At 32.2% G+C, this 26480-nt stretch overlaps 2 pseudogenes across 1 annotated transcript in view; both read left to right on the forward strand.

Annotated features, from left to right (window-relative positions):
- The window catches only part of LOC145969302 (fatty acid synthase-like), a 45385-nt pseudogene extending 33039 nt beyond the window's left edge, over positions 1-12346 (forward strand). The window contains exons 6-20 of the transcript XR_014438022.1: positions 222-422; positions 2050-2210; positions 2461-2778; positions 2878-2953; positions 3106-3538; positions 3704-4007; positions 4768-5169; positions 5270-6288; positions 6714-6952; positions 7208-7900; positions 8496-9334; positions 9496-9977; positions 10134-10385; positions 11749-12000; positions 12067-12346. The product of XR_014438022.1 is annotated as a fatty acid synthase-like (transcript). The remainder of the gene's footprint in view (positions 1-221; positions 423-2049; positions 2211-2460; positions 2779-2877; positions 2954-3105; positions 3539-3703; positions 4008-4767; positions 5170-5269; positions 6289-6713; positions 6953-7207; positions 7901-8495; positions 9335-9495; positions 9978-10133; positions 10386-11748; positions 12001-12066) is intronic.
- Positions 1-26480, forward strand: part of LOC145969300 (fatty acyl-CoA reductase 1-like) — a 197368-nt pseudogene that overhangs the window by 141378 nt on the left and 29510 nt on the right.

Here is a 26480-nt window from a genome sequence, read left to right on the forward strand (position 1 = left end):
ATAAAGATTAAATAATATCCAACATGGCAACGAAATAAATTATAGAATATTTTAAAAGCACTCAGATTTTTCAAAATCAAATATATAAAACATTTGCTTATCTAATAATAAATTTCTAGTTATAATTAATTTTAAAGAAAAATAATCTATTAAAATGTTATAAGATAATTATACTTTTACAATTATATTAAAGATATATTATAATTAATATATATTTTTAGGTACAGAGTCGGTCAGTAGATGTAGAATATATATCTCTCCTGCATATTCATAGCGGCACTATAAAAGATCATCCTTACAGAGGATACATAATTGCTGGATCCAAAATGATAATGCAATAATTAAAAGGAGATGCAATTTATATACGAAAAGACCGATTTGCTTCATATTTTCTGGAATTGGATCTCAGTGTTTTAATATGGGCAAGTAAATTAAATATATTATAATGTAATAATTACTATTAAGATGTTTATTTGGAATTAACGTTTAACGATTTTTAAATTATACAGGGTTTGCCAAAAGTGTGGAAACCCCTTAATGTTTCGAAAAATACGCATTTTCAAAAAAAATGTTTCATACAAAAGTTATAGGGTTTTATGTGGCGCATTACACAGCAACATTATTATGACCTCGAATAGCGTTGTCAAGATTATGTGAAGGTCACCTCCAACTTTTTAAATGGGATTATTTTGTACATAAAAGTATTAAGGTAAGATAATCGAAAAATGAATATTTTACTAGATATTTTACGGTTTATGTAAAATTAAGAAATGATTTCAAGCCTCATAACTCGGAAAGTACTTAATGAAAACTAACTTAATTATAGTGTTTTGGAAAGCTCTCGAGATAAGCTACAAGAATATGCAAAAGCATATAGGGTGTCCCATTTAAAAAGTTGGAGGTGACCTTCACATAACCTTGACAACGCTATTCGAGGTCATAATAATGTTGCTGTGTAATGCGCCACATAAAACCCTATAATTGTTTGTATGAAACGTTTTTTTTTTAAAATGCGTATTTTTCGAAATATTAAGGGGTTTCCACACTTTTGCTAAACCCTGTATATATATATATATATATATATATATATATATGTATATATATATATATATATATATATATATATATATATATATATGTATATATTATGTGTATATACTGTATATATATATATATATATATATATATATATATATACAGTATATATATATATATATATACAGTATATATACAGTATATATACAGTATATATATATATATATATATATATATATATATATTCTTACATACAATAAAATTAACAATTATAATATTTCCAGTTTGTAAATTTTTATTAAATAATTGCTTAAGTTAGATTTAGATGTAAAAAGTCTATCCTTTGATACGAACTAAACTAAAATATATTAGGTGTATAACTAAGTTCCCGCCGTATTTTTACTTGAAAAATGCATTTATTTCAATAAGAAAATGAATTAATACATTAATCAAAATATAATCCATTGTTTTCTATGACTTTTTTCCATCTTTTTTGCAAAAGTTGGATTCCACGACAATAGAATGACTTGTTTTTTAAAGCAATCCATTGATCGATGCATTTTTGGACTTCTTCGTAATTGGAGAAGTGTGTATTTCAAAAATTAATCGATGAGCTTCAGCTGCAGTTTTATTTAAATCAAAGTAGTGAAGAAGTACATGTCGAAAAAACAACTTATCACATTTAATTTTAAATCGATTAAAAAAATATCTCTTTCACAAAAAATGAATCTTTGCGCACTCAATTTTATTGACAAATGCCTAACTTCACTACATTTGCAGCTAAAGCCATTTAATTATGAGCGGCGGGAACTTGTTAGTTATAATCCTAATAATAATGATACTATAGAAAGCGTATGCAAGACAAAGATAAGCGATTTCTAGAAATTATGTATGTTTTTTCACTTATGTATATGTTTAGATTAATTATGTAAAATTATTACATTACTTAAAATAATTTATCGACAACGTATGTAATATAATTATATCCTTTTAAATATTGATACATATATATAGGTCGAGCTTTAATGGAATTTCCAGTATTCGCTAAAGCAATCCAAAAATGCGATACTGTTTTGAAACCTTATGATATATCTGTCACAGATATTCTAATAAATAAAGACAAATATATTTTCGATAACGTAGTCAACTTATTTGTAGGTCTTATTGGATTACAGGTATGAACAAAAATATATCGTCTATATATTGCAGAATTTTTTTGTATTATCTAATGAAGCGTCGTATCTTTAAAGATCAGTATTTTATAAAAACTCAAAATTCTTGTAAAAAAATTGAAGTTGAAAAGAGCTTTTTATATCTTACATAATTGTATGCAGAAAGTTAAATTTGTAATATTTTATAATATTATTTTATTTAAAAGAAAAATAGAAAGTGTTGAAATATATAAAAAAATTACGTATATCATAGATCGGAATAGTTGATCTCTTAATAAGTATTAGTATCACTCCTGATGTTATAATGGGTCATTCCATTGGCGAATTGGTTTGTGGATATGCCGATGGATGCTTGACGGCCCAAGAAACTATCTTGTTGGCATATTATGTCGGTTTAGCATTTCTTAAGTCAAAAATAATAGGTGGCTTGATGGCTGAAATTAATTTAGATTTTAAAACTATGAAGAATATGTGTCCATCGGATATCGATATAGCTTGTTACAATAGTTCGTATAATTATATTGTGAGTGGACCAACAAGCTCTGTGAGAGCATTCCTTGCTAAACTACAGGTTTGGAAACACTTAAAAAGTACAAATAATATATCTATGTTTATAATTATGTTGAATTAAATAAATGAATTTATTTAAACAAAATTCCTTTCTGTTTAGAATGACAATATTTCTGTACGAGAAATTTCCTGTGGACATGTACCTTTTCACAGTCGTTACGTCGAGTCTGCGAGAGTTAAGCCTACGGCACACGGTACAATTTTTCGTACTGGATTTGATAAGATTTAGTAAAATATTAGAAATGCTGCATTCTGATTGGTGAATTTTTAGTATTTTACTAAATCTTATCAAATCCAGTACGAAAAATCGTACCGTGTGCCGTCGGCTTTAAACTTTTGGAATACTTGAATCAGATATTGCCACAGAATGCCTCTCCGAGCTCAAAGTGGTTGAACATGTTGAATGAATCCTACAAATGGTTCAGTACATCTCCAAATATCTCGTATCTAGCAAAATATTATACAAATAATCTGTTAGCCCCGGTAGTATTTTCAGAAGCTGTGCGTTTTATTCCAAACGATGCGGTGACGATTGAGATAGCGCCGCACGACATTCTACAATACATTCTTAATAATTCGTTAAAGGCAACTGTAACAAATGTTGCGTTGTACAAATTCCCTCACAAACCTAATGTTGAAATATTTTTACACGGAATTGGAAAACTTTATAATGCAGGATTACAGCTGCAAATCGCAAATCTATATCCGGAAGTTAAATTTCCTGTGAGTCGTAGTACACCTATGATTTCTCATCTTATAAGGTAAATTTTGCTTAATGTAACATAAGATTCTTCAACGTTATGTTTACTACAGAAAAATAGCAGAATTTTAAAAAACAGAAAATTAAATTGCATTATTTTTAACGACGTTAAACACTAATAAGGCTAATGTTTTATATATTGTTAAATTAATAACACGTTTTACAGATGGGATCATTCCGAAGATTGGTATGTATACCATTATTTCGGACAAAAAAAACTTAACATTGGGGAAGTAAATGTTAACATTAATTTATTAGATGAAGAATTTATATATATGACTGGACATGTCATTAATAGAAAAAAATTATTATCGGCTACAGGATATCTTTTCCTTATATGGCAAATGATCGGCTAGTTAAAAAAGCAAAATTATCTCGATATACCAATTGTATTTGAAGATGTCAATTTCCTACGTTCTACAGTTCTGTCAAAGCAAAATCCAGTCATTTAACTCTTATAATCCAAAAAGGTAACTTGTATAATTAAAATAATTTTGTGATCTAGATATATAAAAAGGTAAAAGTTTCTTAAGACGTAAAATATGAATAAGCTAAAAAATTCAGTTAAAAAAAAATTTAGAAAAGATTTGTATCTAATAAACAAATTATTAACAGTTTACCAATAAAGTAGCAGTAGATATGAGCAAAAATTATAATATATTGGTACTGCATTAAGCTTGTATTCTGCTGAGAAAGTAAACATAATCAAGAAATTTTCGTTTCTACTGTCAATTTACAGTAAAAAATATATTGTTAATTTTGTTGATTTGTTTGATTTTTATACCCATTTTATTCTCATTTTTATTTTTACTTTTGCTATTTTAATTAATGTATTGCTAAAATCTATGCTCGAAAGATTGCAATTTAAAGATATCATAGCTAAGTTAATTTTCTGTAATTCATTAAACCTATTGATTATCCAAAATATCTAATTGTAAGTTTCTGACGCAAATGCATATCAGATCTATCGCGTATTTGACCATTAATAATGCTATGGGATCACTTTCATTAAAATTAAAATTTATTTTCATTTATTTAACTTGCAAATTGCATACAATGATTGGTATTTCCTTTCCAGGATTGAAGGCTGGATGAAATTTAAAAACCTTCGTTAAAAACATCCTCTCGTTATGAAACATAGCTTATAGAATCTCGTTATAAGACATGGAATAAAATTTCCGTTTGTAAATTAAATATTTATACAAGAAATTGATAATTATATTCTTATAGGTAGTTGCAAATTCGAAATAATCGAAAGGGACAGTGCAGTCGTCACTGGAACAGTACGAATTCCAGTTAATATTGAAGACGAGAAAATATGTAGCACATTTGTTGATCGAAATGACAATGATAAAGAGGAGATGAATATAAAAGATATTTACAAAGAATTAAAACTTCGTGGTTATCAATATACCGGCGAATTTTGTGGATTAAGAAGCGCGTCAATCACAGGAAAGAATGGTCATATTGCCTGGACTAACAATTGGGTAACATTTATGGACAATATGTTGCAGATGATGATTTTAGGGCAGAATTCAAGAAGCCTTTTTGTACCAACAAGAATTCGTAAAATGGTAATCGATCCAAAATTTCACATAAAATATATTGAAAAACTTTCCAATGAAAAAAACCGTAAGTTTACAGTATTATAAATGTAATTATATACATATTTAATCGAATATTATTTTTCGAAAAATATATACTTTATATGCTATTGTCTTTATATCCGCAGAAGTCCTTGTACAAAATTATAAACACTTAGATGTTTTGATATCTGGAGGAATAGAAATACACGGCCTCGTAGCTGCAGCTATATCTCGTCGACAAAATGTAACCAACCCCGTTTTCGAAGAATGCAAGTTTGTTGCTCATCGAGATCTAAATGTGATACCTTTGCAAGATGCAATAAGAATGTCGGTGCACGTTGCACTTGAGTGTCACAACATAATAAACGTAAAAGTCATCGAATTTATCGAAAATAGCGATCAAATGATGCCGGAGAATTTAAGTTCTTTACATGTTTATAAAATTTTAGACGACTTACCGCAAATTCGTTACAATATCAAAATAGTAACGATCAACGAACGATTCAAAGATATATCTTTGCCCGACAATATTTCTACGATGGAATTTGAAAAACTGACAAAAAATGAAAATTGTTTGATGATTATAGGTTTCGGAATTTTAACAAAAAATAGAAACAATTTATACGAACAATTGTTGTCTGCTATAATGCCAAAGGGATTTCTTCTGACATTGGAAGAGTTAGATGCTATTTACGATTATTCATGTCTGGACAAATATGGATTAAAAGTAATCTTGGAAAAACGCACCAACGATAAGACAATTATATTATTAAGAAAAATACAAGATTTTAAGACGAATCAGCAGATTGTACATGTAAACAATTACGAATTCTCGTGGGTAAATAAGATCAAATCATTCATGAACGTGGAAAATGACAACACAAATACGAGGATTATAATCATCGCAGAAGGGGACTTTGAATGCGGTCTACTCGGCCTTGTCAATTGTTTGCGAAAAGAACCGGGTGGTGAAATGATTAGAAGTGTATTTATTCAAGATGGAGATGCGCCTGCTTTTTCATTGCAAGAATCGTTATACATGAGGCAACTACAGCTGGATTTACCCATCAATGTTATACGTTCCGGCATTTGGGGATCCTACAGACATTTTCCATTACCATTATTAGAACCAAAACTCGTAGAGAGTGCTTATGTGTCTCAAATGGTACGATTTCAAGAAATTTCGGTATTTAGGAAAATTGAAATCGAGGGTCCGCTGATCAAAATTATGTACACTAATGCCTACTAATGCCCAATTCCTGGGCATTACTGCTAAATTTTGAAAATTTAATAATTTAAATTTTAATAAATTTAAAATTATTATTTGGAAAAAAAGACTTAATAATACTTTAATAACGTCCATAATACGCATTAATACTTCAATAAAACTTAATAATGCCCAAGTAATGCCCAAGCAATGCCCAGTAATGCCTCAAATCTGTACACCGCAATGCCTTCAGCGGTTTACCTCTCGATTGAAATAGTGATAATTTGTGATACATTCCTTCATAAATTATGTAATAGTTTTTCTTACTGTAACTTTAAAAGACTTAAAATAACTTGTTATTTATTTATTTTATTTATATTTAGGTGCGAGGTGATCTGAGTACTCTTTGTTGGATGCAAAGTAGGATATCTTTCAACAATGATGAAGAAAATCTTGTAAGAGTAGTCTATGCATCTATCAATTTTAGAGATGTCATGATAACTAGCGGTAGACTCACGACCGAATCTATTACAACCGAACGAAATAATAATTCTTTAATTGGAATGGAATTTGTTGGGTTTAGTAAAACTGGGCAAAGAATAATGGGATTGTGTTCAACGGGGTAAGTGAATATTGGTGATAGAAACTTGATAGAATCTTAATATGTGTGTGAATATATTCTTAGAAAAATGTAAATATATTCTTCAAAATAATTCTAATAATAAACTAAAAATAAATATCTAAAAGTAAACAATATGAAATACATTTCTTATATTTAAATTAGAAACGTTTTTGATGAAAAAAATGAAAAAATTGCTATATTTCACATATAATTTATAATATTTCTATATGAATTTCTAAGTTATATTATTTTCAGAGGAATGACAAATATTCGCATGTTTGACAAATATCTTACTTGGATCATACCCGACAAATGGACGCTGGAAGACGCCGCGACGGTTCCTTGTGTATATAGCACGTGCTATACGCTTTGTATTTGAGCGGTAAAATGAAAAAAGACGACAAAGTGTTGATTCACTCTGGTACGGGAGGTGTCGGTCAAGCTGCCATTCATCTTGCCCTTTACGAGGGTTGCGAAGTGTTTACGACGGTTGGGAGTATCGAGAAACGAGACTTTATAAGAGAAACGTTTCCCTCTATTCCCGAGGATCACATCGGAAATTCTCGTGATACGAGCTTCGAAGGAATGATTATTCAGGGAACGACAGGTCGTGGAGTGGATATTGTATTGAATTCTTTAGCTGAAGAGAAACTGCAAGCGTCCGTCCGTTGCTTAGCAAAGGGTGGTCGTTTTCTCGAGATTGGAAAGTTTGATATGGTCTCCAATAATCCTTTAGAAATATTTGCATTTTCAAAAGGCATTAGTTTTCATGGCATTTTATTGGATAAGTTATTTTCTGCAGAACCAGAGAGTAAGGCAATAATGTGGAATAAATTAAAAGAAGGCTTAAAGAATGACACCATCAAACCATTATGCAGAAAGGTCTTCGAAAAGGATGAAATAGAAACTGCTTTTAGATATATGGCTGCTGGAAAGCATATTGGAAAGGTATGAACATTTTTTAGTATATGTACAATAGAGAAAGTATAATTAGAATTGAAATATTAAATTCTCAAAAATATGCATACAGCTTTTGTTTCCATTGTATTATCTTTAATATTAGAATTATTTAATATAAATCAAAATCACTCTTGTTTCGTGTTTATATTTTGAAACGCAAACATTTCTATGCTGAGAATATTTCTCTCTGTTTTTCTTAATTAAAACTTAATATTAAACGTAAGTTGTGACGCAAACTTTTCCACTTTAAGTATTTTTATCAAGAGATTTTAAAATAAAAAAGCTTTTTTTTTATGTATTGTATCTTCTTAACTATGTTGTAATATGTAAAAGTTATCCATTGTGCTCCTTTCCTCTTTACATTACATTTGGAAAAATTCTCCTTCTTTTAAAGGTTTTTTATCGATTCTTTTAAATTTGTTTTTATTTTGTTATTTTACACACAACTACATTTTATTTGATAATTTATTCGTTCTTATAGTTTTCTATCTGTAATCTTCATTTTTTATAATAGCTTCTCATTTTTTATGTCCATCTTATCCTTTTCCTGACACTTTAAAATATAATATAATGTTATTTGCAGATAATGATAAAAATTCAAAAAGAAGATGAACTGGATGTACCTATACTTGCACATCCCCGGTACTACTGTCTGGAACATAAATGCTACATCGTTATAGGTGGTCTGGGTGGTTTCGGTCTAGAATTAATTGATTGGTTATTATTACGTGGCGCAAGAAACCTAGTATTGACTTCGCGAACTGGGATAAAAAACGGTTATCAACAATCAAGAATAACGTTATGGCTATCGTACGGTGTGAATGTTCAAATCGTTGCAACTGCTGATACTTCGAAATACGAAGACTGTAAATCTATATTACAATTTGCTGAAGAACATGGTCCCGTGGATGCTATATTCAATCTCGCAGTTGTGTTAAAAGATGACATATTTAAGAATCAGTCCCCACAAACATTCGAAGATTCCTTTATATCAAAGGCATGGACGACGAAAAGGATGGACGAATTATCCAGAACAATTTGTCCCCAGCTCCGACATTTTGTCGTTTTTTCTGTTCTGTTTTTTTGTCGTTTCATGCGGAAGAGGTAACGCGGGCCAAACAAATTACGGAATGGCAAATTCCGTAATGGAAAGAATTTGTGAAAAAAGAATGAAAGAAGGTTTACATGGTTTGGCTATACAGTGGGGCGCGATTGGTGACGTTGGACTTGTCGCAGATATGCAAGAAGACAACAAAGAACTTGTTATTGGTGGTACATTGCAACAAGAAATATCCTCCTGCTTGGACACATTAGAAGCATTCTTGCTACAAGATCGGTCAATCGTAAGCAGCATGGTTGTTGCTGAGAAAAAAAGTTCTGGCCAAGCAACGAATCCATTTGAAGCTGTTATTAACATTATGAGTGAGTTCAGAAGTATTATGTAAGAGATTTGCTTATACAAAATAAATTTTTATTGCAAAAATGTAAATTTTGACAATTGTTATATTGCAGTTGGAAGATTAGGTAAGATCAGATTAAAATCATTTGTAAATATTTAATTCTTTCTCTAATTTTTAAAATAGGATTGAAGAATCCAAACATGGCGGCGCCAAACATATCACTGGCTGAACTAGGCATGGATTCAATGATGGCAGTGGAGATTAAACAGACATTGGAGAGGGAATTCGATATTTTATTGACGGCACAAGATATTCGAAATCTCACTTTTGCAAAACTTAGAAAATTGACAAATACATCTGAACAAAAAAAGATGTACGGGAAAGATGACACCGAAGCTAATGTAAATGATTTGGACGGTTTAAAAATGTTGACTCAAAAGCTTAACGATTCAGACTTGAGTCCAAACATTTATGTAAAACTCGCTACAGAGAGGGAAGTTGCTGGGAGTGAAATATTCCTTATACCAGGAACCGACGGGTGTACAAATGTATATAAACTGATAGGATCGAAAATTAAATCTTCGGCGATATGTTTGCAACACGGTATACTTAATATGCCGGGTGTTACTCGTTCAGTAATGAAATCAGCAGCATATCTTCTGCCTGTACGAAATTATTATATAATGTATTTCAAATCTTTATTTAAATTGCTGTATATTTAACTTTAAACAGTAATAAATATTTGATTATACATACGCGCATGCACGCATGCGCGCCATTTTTACGTACAGTTTCGTACATGTTTTTTCTTATTTTTCTAGCACGTATTGGAGAAAATACAAAGTCAAAAAGAATTTCTAATTGTCGGTTATTCATTTGGAACTTTAATTGCCATCGAATTAGCGAGATTATTAGAAGCTAAGAATTTCTCCGGACGTTTAATACTTATAGATGGAGCTCCTGATCAAATGAAATTCTTGCTTAAGGAATTATTTTATCATACTACAGAACAAGAGCTACAAAATAACATTTTACTTTTTTTAATCAATTTGTATCTTGACCCTAATGAAACGGTTAGCCAATTATAAAAGATATATATGTATAGTTAATAATATATAGTTAATAGAATAAGAGGAAAAATTTTGAAATAATTTGTTAGAATGTGCTTTAAAATTATAAAATAAGCTAAATTTTTTATTATATTATTTTATTATATTATTTTATATAATCTAAATTACAGATTTTGTAAAGTTTCTTTAACGTAATTAAAATTATATGAAATAACATAATATAATATAAGCATATTATTTTATTGTAAATGTTTACTTTAGGTTACACAGCCCGAAAAATTTTTATTTTCACATATGTTGTAGAGGATACATTTCTAAATAATACACCGTTAGAATTTTGCGGTGATCTCTTTTAGTTTCTGAGATATGCACTTTTGAAATTTCGTACTTTTATGTCATCTTTTCACGTTTCTATTTATGTGTTTACATTTGCTCATCACGGTTTCATATTATATTTTATTTATGTGTTTATAGTTTTTTGTTTACGTTTGCTTGTTGTCACTTCCATGTCGCTAAGCTATAGAATTATTGTTTAGTTTCGCTAAAAATCTTGAAGCCAGTGTAACATTTAATAAGTGTTTGTATATAACTTCCTTTGTTTTGCAAAGTACACGCGTGGATACCGTGTGTTCCGCCCGTCCCTATTATACGGGGGGGCTCCACTTTCGGAAGATGTAATCTAATCCAACCCGTGTCTGAATTATGGAATATATCTGGCTTTGCATAGAAAGTTGCAAACTTATATAAACTCATGAACCATATGAACCATGTGAAGCGAAATGTCATATGTCAAAATAAAATATTTCCTACACTTCAGACACAGGTTAGATTAGGTTATATCTTCCGAAAGTGGAGCCCCCCTGTTGAGGGGGGGGAGCGGAACACACGGTGTCCACGCATGTACTTTGCAAGACAAAGCAAAGTTTACAAATAGATATATTCTATTAAATATATTTCTTCTTAAACATATATGATGTGGTAAAATTATATTCTATTCATGAAACTTTTTGTTAATAACTATTTAATAAATAACAAGTGGCTAAAACTTTCTGAAAGTTATTCAGAAAAATATAAATATTTAAACCTCGGTAAATGTAACAGAAAAATATAAATATTTAAAAACATATTTAGAATGTAACGAAAAGATGATACAAGTAAGTATAAAATTTCAAAATCGCATATCTCAGGAACGAAGAGAGACCGCTGCAAAATTCAAACGATATATTACTTAGGAAATATCCTCTACAACATATGTAAAAATAAAAATTTTTTGAGCTGTAACCTAAAGTAAACATTTACCTATTTTATTTCAGTTTAAAATGCAGATTGTCATTTTGTTGTACTGATACAATATTATTATTTACAGCTTGCATTAGAACTAAATAAGTGCAATACGTGGGAAGAGAAATTAGAATTATTTACTGCAAGCTTTTCGAAGGATATCAATGAATTAACTGTTGAAAATCAGAAATTGTTATGTTCGACGATTTACGATCATATAATCGCTATACGAGATTATAATGTAACATCATTGCCACGTCTTAAATCATCTATAATTTTATTAAAACCCACAATTATGTCTATCACTTTTACTGAAGAGGATTATGGTCTACATAAGGTAAATTTGATTAGAACGTAATATTTTGTTTTTAAGATTATTTTTATAAATAAAAAATATTTTTAGATTACCGAAAATGCAGTACAAATACATTACGTGGAAGGTACTCATATCACAATAATGGAGAAGCACGAAGTAGTATCACTTATTAATAAATCATTGTAAATTATAAAAATATGAATAAGAAGAGAGAACTATACGCGTTTTCTCTAACAATGATTCTATTCCAACAATAAAAGGATAAAAAGATAAATCTGAACCAATAATAAACAATGATATTGCTATTTGAATGTCTCAATTTCATATGTTAAGATCCAACTAATTTTATTATTTAACTTGCACAAGGATAAAAAGATAAATCTGAACCAATAATAAACAATGATATTGCTATTTGAATGTCTCAATTTCATATGTTAAGATTCAGCTAATTTTATTATTTAACTTGCACTTTATTATTTAACTTGTCACTACTCAAAATGCGGTTAAATTATACATGTCACTAATGTCATATGTCATTAAAATCACAGAGCATCGCTAATGCAATCTTCTGTCGAGAGAGAAACTGTACGTTTTCTCTTTTTGTATTGTGTAGATGTGCATTGATGACGGTGATGATAAAGATCTTTCTTAAATGAAAATTTCTATATTTCGAGTTTGCATCATGATATCTCCGTTTATAGATCACGCAGAACAAAAATAAAGATACTTTCTTTATACAATTCAAACTAGCTCTATCCATTAAGTCGGATTGAGAATCATCAGATTATCGAATCTTAATAACGATCGAATTCTTAAGCTTAATCGATAGAGCGAGTTTGAATTGTATAAAGAAAGTATCTTTACTTTTGTTCTGCGTGATCTATAAACGGAGATATCATGATGCAAAGTCGAAATATGGAAATTTTCATTTAAGAAAGATCTTTATCATCAACGCACATCTACACAATACAAAAAGAGAAAACGTACAGTTTTTCTCTCGATAGAAGATTGCGTTAGTGACGCTCTGCGATATTAATGACATATGAAATTAATGACATATATAATTTAACCGCATTTTGAGTAGTGATAGGTTAAATAATAAAGTGCAAGTTAAATAATAAAATTAGCTGAATCTTACCATATGGAATTGAGACATTCAAATAGCAATATCATTGTTTTTTATTGATTCAAGTTTATCTTTTGATTCTTTTATTGTTGGAATGGAAGCTGCGAAAGATATACGTTCTATATAACGAACTTTATAATCTGTATATTTCATTTTTATTTTGTCATGGTATATTTTATTGTTATATGGTTCATGGTATATGGTTATGGTATATTATATGGTATGTTATGGTATATTGTAATTTTTATTATTATTTTTTAATTTATGTTTATTATATATAATATATATTTTTTATGAATATATATATACATATAAAGTTATTTTTTTGAACATATTCTTAGGTATTTTCGTCATTCTTTAGATTTTATATGCAATATGAAATAACTTGGTATTTAATTTCTGCAAGATGCTTTTAAATTTTTTGCTAATATTTTCTTCAATAATCGCATAAAATTATTTTTTATATGTATAATGGCTTTATATTCATTTATTTTTCAAGCAGCAGAATATATATATATATATATATATATGTGTGTGTGTGTGTGTGTGTGTGTGTATATTCTGCTATTTAAAATTTATCTAGCTGCTTCTGCAGCAGACATTGTACCTTGATGAAAGTAACTTGATATTCTGTGGAACCTATTTTAAGAAATTAAAAAATTAGAAAAATAACAATATTTTTCTTCAGCAGGAATGAGAATTTATGAAATTATGTAACAAAAAATATTTTATTATAGAATATTACTCTGGTTCCAATATATATTTTTCAACTGAAAACATTCTTCTCCCTTTACTTCTCTCATAGAAAGCCTTCAATTTAAACTAATAATTTATTTTTTTTTAATTTACTTAATTAGCTTAACATTGCAATTACTTGCTTATAGCATGGTTTCCTGCTTATATTAAAATTGCAGATACGGCGCTAATACATTTGAAGCAATAAAAGTAAAAAAGATCTACTTAAAAAAATGATATAATTTCTAAAAACTTATCTTTTTAAAAAAAGGTAAAAAAGGCGCAAGTTTATGCGGCACACACAACAAATTATTTTAATATAATTATAATATATCCTATAAAAATAATGATATCAAAAAATTGCGCCAACTAAGGATGAAAACTTGGTACAAGTTTAAATAGAAATATTAATCGAAAACTCTGTTATACAAAATAGTTGTTTTAATTTCCAAAAATAATAATATTAAAAAATTAAAAATTTATTTAAAAATTGTAAACTGAAAATTAATATAAAACAAAAAAATTAAAAAAATTTAATTAAAAAAACGATGCCGCCAATAAAAAATATTGCATATTGTAATTAAATTCATATTTAAAATTGGCACATATTCTAATTAAATACATATTTAAAAAATTGACGTATTTTAATTATTAATTCTAATTATTAGTAGTCTAATTTAAATTTAATTACTTAATTTCTTTAATTAATTTATATTGATTTATAGTTGGATAATTTTCTACGCATGGATTAACGTCTCATAAGAGCGCCAAGTGACTGAGGCAAAGTGTTTATCTGCCATATAATGGATCTCGGATTCATGTCTCGATATAGTATAAAGATTTTTCTGAGATATAGCCACTCCACTTCCCCTTCTTTTCAAGAAGACATTCGAATCGCGTTCCAAGAAGGCATAAGCAAATCATTCAAAAACAGAAACACATGTCTGTTTTAAAAAAATAAGAACATATTACTTATAGAGATTTTAAATTCTAATTCTAATTCTAATTCTATATATTTCATATAGAATTCTATATGAAACATGAGGACATGAGGACCTCATGTTCCATATAGAATTTAGAATCTCTATAAGGGATACATGTTCTTGTTTTTTAAAAGAACTAAGATAACAGTAACAAGATAATAGTAACAATTTGATATTGATTTGTTAATATATTTTTTGTTTATGTAATTCTGACAACTTTTTTACTCTTTAATCCAGCTCTTTTGATCCAGCTAAGTCGACTAAATTCAAGTTTCCTATCGATATTTCTTGTTTTGTATTATGTATGCTAATTAATTGTATCCTTGTTATGGATGATCTAAGACCGGAATTCATAGTCCGATCTTATATTCAAGATTGTCTTAAGTCTGGTCTTAGGTCATCTTAAGATTCTGTTCAGCCAATGAAATAGCCGTATAACATTTTCAAACCTTACTTAAGATGATCTTGAATATAAGATCGGACTATGAATTCCGGCCTAAGACTTTGCGCTGCCAATTTTATTAGCATATTATTCAGTTTAGAAGTGTTGCTAAATTTCCAAATATAAATCAATATAAATCAATTAAAGGAATTAAATAATTAAATTTAAATGTTAGAATAATTAGAATTAATAATTAAAATATATCGTGTTAAAATATGTATTCCCAAATAAATGTGAAATTCAATAAAATTGAAACGCGACGAAGAATAAAGAGCGGACGTGTGATCTCAAGAGATGCTTACCAACTCGCAGTAAAATCCACGAGAACGAGCTTTTGCCCAGCACTGGCCAATTCGCCATAAAAATGACGGTCGTCGTTAATTATTCTGTTATAAACTTTCAGAAGGGTGTCGAGAAATCCAATACGGTTATTTACTATATAATTCTATATTTTTAAATTCTCACGTACATTGCGTATTATCAATCAAAAGCGTCTTAATCTCACGGACGACAGTGTCGCCACTTGTCGGATTGGTTCTTGTGTAGTAAGGATTCGGACCCGGTCAATTCGAATGAACGGATACAACAATCTCCCACGCTTATTAGGATAGTTAATATGAAAACAAAAGATAAACAAAAATAAAAGAACTTCCAATAATATTCTTCTTATTTCGAGACAAAGTTATTCAAATATGCTGGGGGTCTTCGGAGCCTTTCAGATTTGCGAAATGGTTGTTGGGTTCTTCCCGAAATATCCTCCTGGATGACTGGAACCTGTATATCCTGTGCTAGCAGGATAGGAACAGTCTCTGGAGCCTGTGCTTGTTGAGGCTGTAACTGTACTTCTTGATGATGGTCTGGTAGAGGGTACCAGTTCCTAGTTACTGACCCGAACTGGACTGATTTTCTTTCCGGATTCTCTTTGAGAACCTCGCTCAGACGTAGTTGATTAATGTGTCTTTTAATATTATATCCTTCATCCAGGTGTACCATGTAATGTAGTTGTCCCAATTTCTTCATAATTGTGCCGAGCTTCCAGCGTTGGGTTCCGCCATATGTTCGGGATTGCACTCTGTTCCCCACGCTTGTCTTACATTAGGTTTCTGGATGGAATTTTGAACTATGTGTGAAGGGTGTAACAAATCTAGCTTGATTCGAATTTGCCTGTTCAGATAGAGTTCTGATGGGCTTTTACCACATCGTAACGGTGTAGCTCGAAAACGATATAAAATGTTTTCTACCTTAGAAGTTATTGTGCCCGGTTCGTGTTCCATAGCTTTTAATTTCTTCTTGAGGATCTGTACATATCTTTCCGCAAGGCCATTGGTAGCTGGATGTTCTGGGGCAGTGAATTTTTGAAAGATGCCATTTCTTTGACAAAATTGAGTGAATTCCTCGCTTTTGAAGATCGTAGCATTGTCAGATACTAAGACTTCGGGTAATCCATGTGAGCTAAAAATGTTTTCCAGAAAACGAATGGTCGAATTGGATGTTGGGTCACTTTTCGTAATCCTGACCTCTGGCCATTTAGATTTCGCATCTACGAGGATGAAAAATTGATGTCCTTGGAATGGACCTGCATAATCTATGTGGACACGTTAAAAATTTGTTTCCGGATCTTCCCAATGATGAAGTACAACCTTCTTGGATTCGTTTTGTACTTTTGCGCATTCTGGACATGATTGCACCATGTTTTCGGTATCCTTATCGATGTTACGCCAATAACAGTACCGCCTGGCCAAATTCTTCATTTTAGATATGCCAAGATGAGTGTCGTATAGTTCCTTTAAGATTTCGGAACGTAATGATAAAGGTATAAACACACGTCGACCTCTGAAGATAATACGGTGATTGTACATTAACGATTTCTCACCGATTTCAATGACCTTGAAATATGTTGTCGGGAGCATGATTCTGAACAACTTTTCCTTATACATGTTACCGCCGCTCGGCCTTAGTTTCTGAGATATTTATAAAAATATTTTATGGTTTTGCAATATTGTCACCATTATGAAATAACTTTTTTGCATGTATTCAGTTTTTGACAAAGTAATAATGTTTACCAAAAAGAGTTGTAAAGCGAGATTCTACCGGTGGGGTGGTTGCGGGAGGGGGGCCGAAGGCCCCCCTTGCACCCCCCGCATGTGTGTGTGTGTGTGTAATATACATACATTTCTGATATTTTTCAATTTGTATAGAATTTAATACAATTTAATACAATTAAAAAATATCAGAAATGTATGTGTACACACACACACACACGCGGGGGGTGCAAGGGGGACCTTCGGCCCCCCCTCCCGCAATCACCCCGCCGGTAGGATCTCGCTTTACAACTCTTTTTGGTAAACATTATTACTTTGTCAAAAACTGAATACATGCAAAAAAGTTATTTCATAATGGTGACAATATTGCAAAATCATAAAATATTTTTATAAATATCTCAGAAACTAAGGCCGAGCGGCGGTAACATGTATAAGGAAAAGTTGTTCAGAATCATGCTCCCGACAACATATTTCAAGGTCATTGAAATCGGTGAGAAATCGCTAATGTATATAATTACCGTTCTTTATCCTTAACTGTTTCTTCCATTATGGTTTTGCTCGTAATAACAGTAGATGAGATTTGGTTAATTATTTGATCATTGATTTCTTCATCTTCGTCTTGAATAGTCGGATTAATTCCTAATGGTGCGCGTGATAAATAGTCGGCGTTGCCATGATCTTCCGCTTTATGATGTTCTATTTTGTAGTTGAAGCTGCTTAAAAATGTTGCATAGCGTAGTAACCGTGCAGAAGTAATGGCAGGAAGTTTAACATCATGTTGAAAAATTCTGGTTAGAGGGCGATTATCCGTTATTAGCGTCAACGATCGGCCATATAAATACCTGTAGAATTTCTGGATTGAGAAGATAATAGCAACAGCCTCTCTGTCAAGTTGACTGTAGTTTCGTTCGGCCGCCGAAAGAGAACAGGAAACAAAAGCTACAGGTTTCTCAATGCCGTCAACGATGTGAGACAGCACTCCTGCAACTCCCGTTGGACTAGCATCGCAAGCTACCGTTACTGGAAGGGACGGATCATATGGCATTAGAATGCAATCACTGGTAATTTCATTTTTTAGCTTTATAAATGCTGCTTCACAAGCCGATGACCATAGAAATCTCCTCTTCTTTTGCAATAATTCCCGGGGTATGTAATCGTCGAGATATTTGGAATGAACCTAGAGTAATATGTGACTATTCCGAGAAATTTCCTTACGTCGTCGACATTTTTGGGCCTAGGAGCTTCTAGAATGGCTTTAATTTTATCAGGACATTTTGAAATTTTGTTTTCTGCGATGACATATCCTAGGTAGGAAATTTTCTGTTCGAAAAATTGACATTTTTTCTTGTTTAAATGTAGATCGTATGCTCTGAGCCTTTCCATGCAAGAAATGAGGCGTTGTTTGCATTCTATATACGTCTGTCCAAATACAACGATGTCATCGAAATATGTAATGCCTTCGAGACCATTCAAAATTTGATCTAAAATTCTGTGGAATTCGCTTGGAGCGGTTTTAATTCCGAAAGATAATCGATTCATCTTATATGTACCTCGATGCGTCGATATAATTTGAATGTTTTTACTTTCATCGTCAACTAATACATGAAGATATGCTTTGAACAAATCAAGTGTACAGAAAAACTTTGCATTTCGTAGGCTGCTTAAAATATCATCAATCCTGGGAATCGGATAATGAGCACCTTTTAATTGGGGATTGACTACAATTTTATAATCAACACATAATCGAACGGAGCATGTGAATTTTGGAATGCACCCGATTTTTGATTCGAAAATATCTTTGAATTGTTCTAGGATATTACTTATATCAGTATTAAATATCTTCAGGAAATGAATAGACTTCTGACTTGCGCATTCTGGCAAATAATTTCCATCTAATTTAAATAAATTAATTTTGAGATGCCGTATCCAGGTTCTACCGAGTAACGGGGTACCTTTTGAAACAACGAACATGACCTCGTTTGATTTGGATTTTTTATATTCAATTGGGACTTTTATAACACCCAGTGGTTGAAAGATTTCTCCTGTGTAAGAACGGAACCGGATATTTGTTGGTTGCATCGATATCGATAATTTTAATGAATCATAATAGTTTTTCGGTAAAAGAGTAAATCCTGCTCCCGAATCTACTTCAAATTTTTGGATTCTTCCGTCAATTTTTATATCCGCGTAAAATTTCTTTGTATCTTCTAATTTTATAAACGATTTTTCGTAAATGTCAACTATTATTGTATTAATCCCGTAGAAATCTCGAATGTTATTAGTATCGTGTAAATTCTTACTATTCTCATGAGCTTCTATATCAACTTTCTGTACATTATTTTTCATTTTTATCAAATTTGAAATGCAAACTTTTTTGACATGACCTGTTTTATTACAAGAGTGACATTTCACGTTATTGTAATTGACACGACAATCTTGAACTTTATGATTGTTCCGCCCGCATCGAATACATACATTTTCTAATCCTAGTGAACGATAATCGATTCTACTTTTTGAACGTGACCGACTGTTTGAACGGTTTTTACCCGCGTTATTACGACTATCCGATCGACTTGAATGTTTCTTTGCTTTTCTTTGAGATTTTAAAATGCGATTCACATTTTCAATTGGAGATTTTCTTGTCGTTGGAATACCTGATATTTCATGGTTATCCAATTTCGATGCTTCTAGAGCAAGAGCTATATCCACTGCTTTCTTGAAGGTCAAGTCAGTTGTCTGAAGAAGTTTTTCTCGAATTGTTGCGTCTCGAAGTCCTCGAATAAACTGTGCGCGTATATTTCTGCTACAGATCGTCCGCATTCGCATTTAAATTCACAAGTAGCGATGAATTTCCTTAATTCCGTGATGTATGTTGCAATATTTTCTTCTGGTTTTTGTGAGCACGAGAGGAAACGATGCTGTTGCACCACTACATTCGGCTTCGGGCACAAATAAGTTTCTAACAATTCTATCAACTGTGCATACGTTTTCTCCGTTGGCAAATTTGGGGCAGTTAGCGATGTCAATAATTCGTAGTGTTTTGCTTCAATACAATTTAGCAAAACTTTGGCACTAATATCTTTGTCGTCGAATACATTTTTCAATTTGAGGTAATTTTCTAGCCGCAGCTTGTAGTTTGGAAAATCTTCTTTGTCTGGATCGAAACTCCCAAAGTTTGATACCAGGTTATTATTTAGATTTATTGGATGTTGAGCTGTCTGTTGTTCGGTTTGACGCTCGAGGCAAGCCGTCAATACTTTCATGAGTTCCTGGAATTGCTTTGCATCCATCTTGCCGCCGGAATGAAAAGGTTATGTGGTATCGAATCTTTGAAGTGTGTAGAAGACGCTTGTTTCCATAAAGTTGAATTTTGTGTACCTCGTCGCCAATTGTTATAAACTTTCAGGAGGGTCGAGGAATCCAATACGGTTATTTACTATATAATTCTATATTTGTAAATTCTCACGTACATTGTATTATCACGTATTATCAATCAAAAGCATCTTAATCTCACGGACGACAGTGTCGCCACTTGTCGGATTGATTCTTGTGTAGTAAGGACTCGGACCCGGTCAATTCGAATGAACGGATACAACATATTCGTACTGCTTCCATGTTTTGATTAATTAAATTAAATCCGCAACACTACTAATCACACGCACTTCCACGATAACTAACCGCAATACAATTAAGAAATGACTGGCAATTTCCTGATTATTGCTGGTGCGACAGAAGCGTCGAGAATGTAGAATCCAATGTGCAGATTCGATCTCACAATTAGTCTTGCATCATCAAGTCTATTTTGTATATAATATTGTGTTATAAAAATGTTATATATATTAATAGTTCATTTATTTATTTTTTTTCTATGTGTATATGTATACACATAGATTTTCCAAAATTATGGGATTTAAGAATCAAGAAAATTATACCATTTTATGCGTATTATATTCTGCAATTATTTGATAGATTACGTAACGAACGACCTCATTGTTTCGAAAAATTGATTTGGAGGATAATATCGAAATCGAAGGATTGGGTTTGTCGTTTGCTGATAGAAAAACTTTGATCAAAAAGATATCTATAATATTTCACGTAGCGGTGAACGTGAGATTTGATAATACTAAAAAAGGAAGACCATATTTATAAACCTTCGGGCGACAAGAGACATCTGCGTTTTAAGCGAAAGTTTAAAAAATTTAGTGGTAAGTAATCGTAAGATTATCGAGATGGTGTGTTTTCCGCCTGAAAATTCTGCGCGATTAATTACAATTAAAAATAATTCCTCGTAAACATTATCTCATTAACTAAATCTTAAGACTTTGATGTATGTCAGCTCGACTTATTCGTAAATTAAAAAAATTCGTCGTCGATGAGATCGTATATCCAATGGAAATCGAGAGAAAAACGATTCAAATTACCGAAACCATGGATGATTATCTCTTGGAAGTATTTAAATCAAAGTGAGTGTTAAATTCTTGCATTGATTCCTGTATCTCATATTTTTATGATAAACAAGTTATAAAAATTATACAGGGTGTTCGGAAATTCAATCGACAAATTTTCAGAGATTGTCGGGGGCACCATAAGAATTATTTTTTGCAAATGAACCTGGGGTCGGAAACGTGTCATTACATCGCTACGGCATACGGAGTGTTCGAAAGAGTCGGGACCTCGAAATATCACAAAAAATAGAAGTTTTACAAAAAATTGTTTCAAACAAAAGTCGTAGGGTGTAAAAAGGTCTATTTACTGGCGCCATGTGTTTGACCTTGGATGGCGTCGCCAAGGTCACGACAAGGCCACGTTGAATTTTTGAAATGGAACCCTCCACTTTTTATTGCATATTCTTATAGCCCTTCAAAAATTCAAGGTGGCCTTGTCGTGATCTTGGCGACGCCATCCAAGGTCAAACACATGGCGCCAGTAAATAGACCTTTTTACACCCTACAACTTTTGTTTGAAACAATTTTTTGTAAGACTTCTATTTTTTGTGATATTTCGAGGTCCCGACTCTTTCGAACACTCCGTATGCCGTAGCGATGTAATGACACGTTTCCAACCCCAGGTTCATTTGCAAAAAATGATTCTTATGGTGCCCCCGACAATCTCTAAAAATTTGTCGATTGAATTTCCGAACACCCTGTATATATGTACTTTTATTATAATTAGATATACCTTTGATAAAGTTTAAATTCTTTTTTATTTACATATTACATTTATAGCCAGTTTGGAAACGACTTTGAAATAATTCTCTGTATTGATATAATTGTTTTTCAAATCGGTGCTCATTTGAATTATTTACATTAATATTTTTCATAATTAATCTGAATAATATTGTTTTCTTACATTTCTATTTATATAACATATCTGACATATCTTCGAGATTATTTGCAGAAATTTAGGGAGGGGGGGGGTACAATATCGAATACGTACACATTTACCAAGAGACTGCGGAACAGGTGAGAGAGAGAGAGGGGGGGGAGAGAGAGAGAGAGAGATGATTATTCCGAATCACTGTCGTGCGTGATTTACAGACCATCTATAAGTACGTTGTTATGTCAAATAAATGTATATATCATAAGAGAATATTTTAATGTAATTTATCACTGTGATTCTGACAATGTAATTGTAATTATGATTCGGTTTTATGGATTTTATATATAAATTTTATATATAAAAATTACTTCGCACATTTAATATTGTATACAATTCTTTTAATATCAAACAAAGATAAATTAAACAATTTGTTATTTCGAATAATATCAAAAGAGTTTATTATAAAATCATAAAGTATTATCCTATTTTTCTTAAACTTCTACATAATTTAAATTAAACAATAAGATAAATCCATATACGGATTTATTGATGTGAAATTTTTCTAAATTAAAATTTTCTATATCCAGTTTCACCAGCGATAAATGAACTCGTAAAAGGCTGGTTGAAAAAGTTTAACGTTTCAGTGAAATTAATGGTCGCTTGTGAAAAAGGAATAGTACGAATGTTTTACAATAATCCATTTGCTTCTGACAACTATATACCAATTGACACTGTTGTTAAAGCTATGATTGTTGCGGCATGGAAGCGTGGCATGATGAAGTACGATAAATTGCATTCTTATCAATCGTTTTTTATTTGAGAAATAGCTGTAGAATATGTCGTATAAAATTATTTAATATATATTATAATATAATTAAATATTATGTAACGATACACCCCCGTTGCATCGTTCTATTCCCGGCCGAACAGCAGCCGGAAGCTGCCGCCCGGAAAAAAACCGCCGAGCAGGGGCAGAGACGCGCCTCGCTGCGCTGATCACCAATTGTTCAAACCGTTTAACGGCCGAAGCCGTCGGCAAGCCACGCCGACAACAGCCGAGGGTGCCCGAAGCACCCTGGTTGAAACACCCCGCGCCCGGCTCCGCCGCGCCCCACCGAGTGGATCCGTACCGTACCGTTATTCCGTCGCCCGATGGGGGCATCCCGTTTTTACGCCGGCGCGGGACTAATTATCCGGGGTATAAAAAGGGCCCTCGGTATTATCACGGCCCCAGATTCCGATTCCGCTAGCGACAGCAAGCAACAATCCGAACCTACCGATCCTAATAGAAGCCTCGAGTCACGAACAAAAGGTGGAGAGCACTCCGTCTCAGCTGAGCATTTTCAGTTTCGGGCCTACGGCTAGATCCGATCTAACTCTGTTTACGCCAAAGGAAAGTATTGGAGCGAACTCCGATACCGTCGAGAGATCTCGACCACGGCAAAAGATTCCGCCGCCTTAACGCCGTTGCAATTTATTACCGGGGGTAGAGAGGAGAGCTATCTCCGACGAGCTGTTCTCGTCGGCACGGCGTATTCCCGCGACGATCCATCCAGCGCGAAGAATTAATTAAAATCATGAACGAAAACATTTTCGATATCTCGAAATTTACGACGACTAACACCGCGCGTCAAAACACGCAAAAATAACCGGCACGCAACGCGTACGTCACGCGGGCATCGACCGCGCGTCCAGAATAGATCGTCGGAATAGCTGTCGCGCTTTTGCTTTACGCAAAGCCCTTTAAACAGATTTGTTTCTGAAACGAGCGGGCTAGCGAACAATTATATACGGCGTTTCATTCACCGCACGAACACTTGTACATTTATACACCGTACATTTACACACCGTACATTTACACACCGTATATTTATACACCGCTCACTTATACGCTGCACATTTATACGCTTATACAGCACATACATAACAACCGAACGTTTATACGTTGCACAATCCGTCCGCTACACAAACAACTGTACACTGCACGGGCAGTCAGACAGACAGACAGACAGACAGACACAGACAGACAGACAGACACAGACACAGACACAGACACAGACACAGACACAGACAGACAGACAGACACAGACAGACAGACAGACACAGACAGACAGACAGACACAGACAGACAGACACAGACAGACAGACACAGACAGACAGACAGACACAGACAGACAGAGAGAGAGAGAGAGAGAGACAGACAGACAGACAGACACACAGACACACAGACACACACACACACACACACAGACACACACACACACAGAGAGAGAGAGAGAGAGAGAGAGAGAGAGAGAGAGAGAGAGAGAGAGAGAGAGAGAGAGAGAGAGAGAGAGAGAGAGAGAGAGAGAGAGAGAGAGAGAGAGAGAGAGAGAGAGAGAGAGAGAGAGAGAGAGAGAGAGAGAGAGAGAGAGAGAGAGAGAGAGAGAGAGAGAGAGAGAGAGAGAGACACACACACACACTTGTACATATACACACAACTACAATAAACCGGTTTTAATTATTGACAAAAAATATCCGAGTGATTCCTCAGCCTAAACCTTCCCTTGCCTAAACCGAATCCTGATCCCGGCTGCGACTATCCGTCGGCGAGTTCGCGGAAGTCGTCCGTGACAATTATTAAAAGTATATTTAAATAATTATAAAATTTAAAATATGATAAAAATATGTTATAAAAAGTTTGTGTAATAAGTAGTAATATCGTTTTCTATAAATTATTTAATGATTATTTCAATTTTTAATTTTATTAGCAAGAACAACAATACGGAAAATATTCATCCATTCGTTTATAATTGCTCGACTAATCATAGCATGAATCTATCACGCTTAACAATGATGCAAATGAGCAAGCGAATCCTCTTTTCGGAGACTCCTTTTGAAATCATAATCTGGACTTCTGAAACAGCTGTGATACCGAATCATTTTTTAAATAGAATATTAGTATTACTGCTGCACTGTGATACCGTCATATTTATAGACGGATTATTACGAATTGTAGGCAAAAGGTAAGATCCCAGGTAAGATTTTATTGATCAATCAGAATGCACTTGTTAATCTTAGTTCAAAGAAGATTAAGAAAACAAAAATAAGCACAAAAATATTTTGTCTTACATTATACAATATAATATAACATAAATAAGGAGACGTTAAGGAAATTTTTCTAAAAATTCTTTTTCTTGCATCAAAGTAATTTCTTCCTGACTGTTAAAGAGAAATATATTAAGAAAAATATATTATTGTAGAACAGAATAGTATTTCGCAGAAATATATACACTTATACACTCGAGACGTTAGTAAAATTTTGTTCAAATATTTTTAGATTATTGAAACAATACAGGAAAATATTTGTAGTTAACAATCATGTCGCGCATTTTTTATTCAACGATTGAGTCTTTCGAAATCAAAAACTATTAAGTTTATCAAACGAAATGCCGCTTGGCAATCAACAAGACTTTGGGTTTATGGCAGACGTAAATTATAATGGTGACAAGCTACTGTATTATAAGTGAGTAAGACAAAAACTATGCATCGCACGATCGCAAAATTTACTCATCTTCAGAAAACAAGCGAAAGATTAGTATTTATCTCATTTTTGTTTCTGTTGAAAAATATTACTTTTAAGAAAAAGTAACAATCAATTCTAAAAAACAAAAACATTCTTTAATAAAATAAGAACAATTCTGTGTGTATATATGATTAATACTGCGAGACTGATAAAAAATTTTCTTGTATAAAATGTGTTATCGAATAAAATATTTCCATATCGAATAAAATATTTCTCTCGTAGAAAATGTTTAATTGGAGGAAAATTTTTCTTCTAAACGAGAGTATGGATCAAACAAAACTAGATGCAG

Source organism: Camponotus vicinus, unplaced genomic scaffold (genome assembly GCF_025532165.1).
Source record: "Camponotus vicinus isolate PSW18456_S1 unplaced genomic scaffold, iyCamVici1.0 SCAF_3, whole genome shotgun sequence".
NCBI lineage: Eukaryota > Metazoa > Arthropoda > Insecta > Hymenoptera > Formicidae > Camponotus > Camponotus vicinus.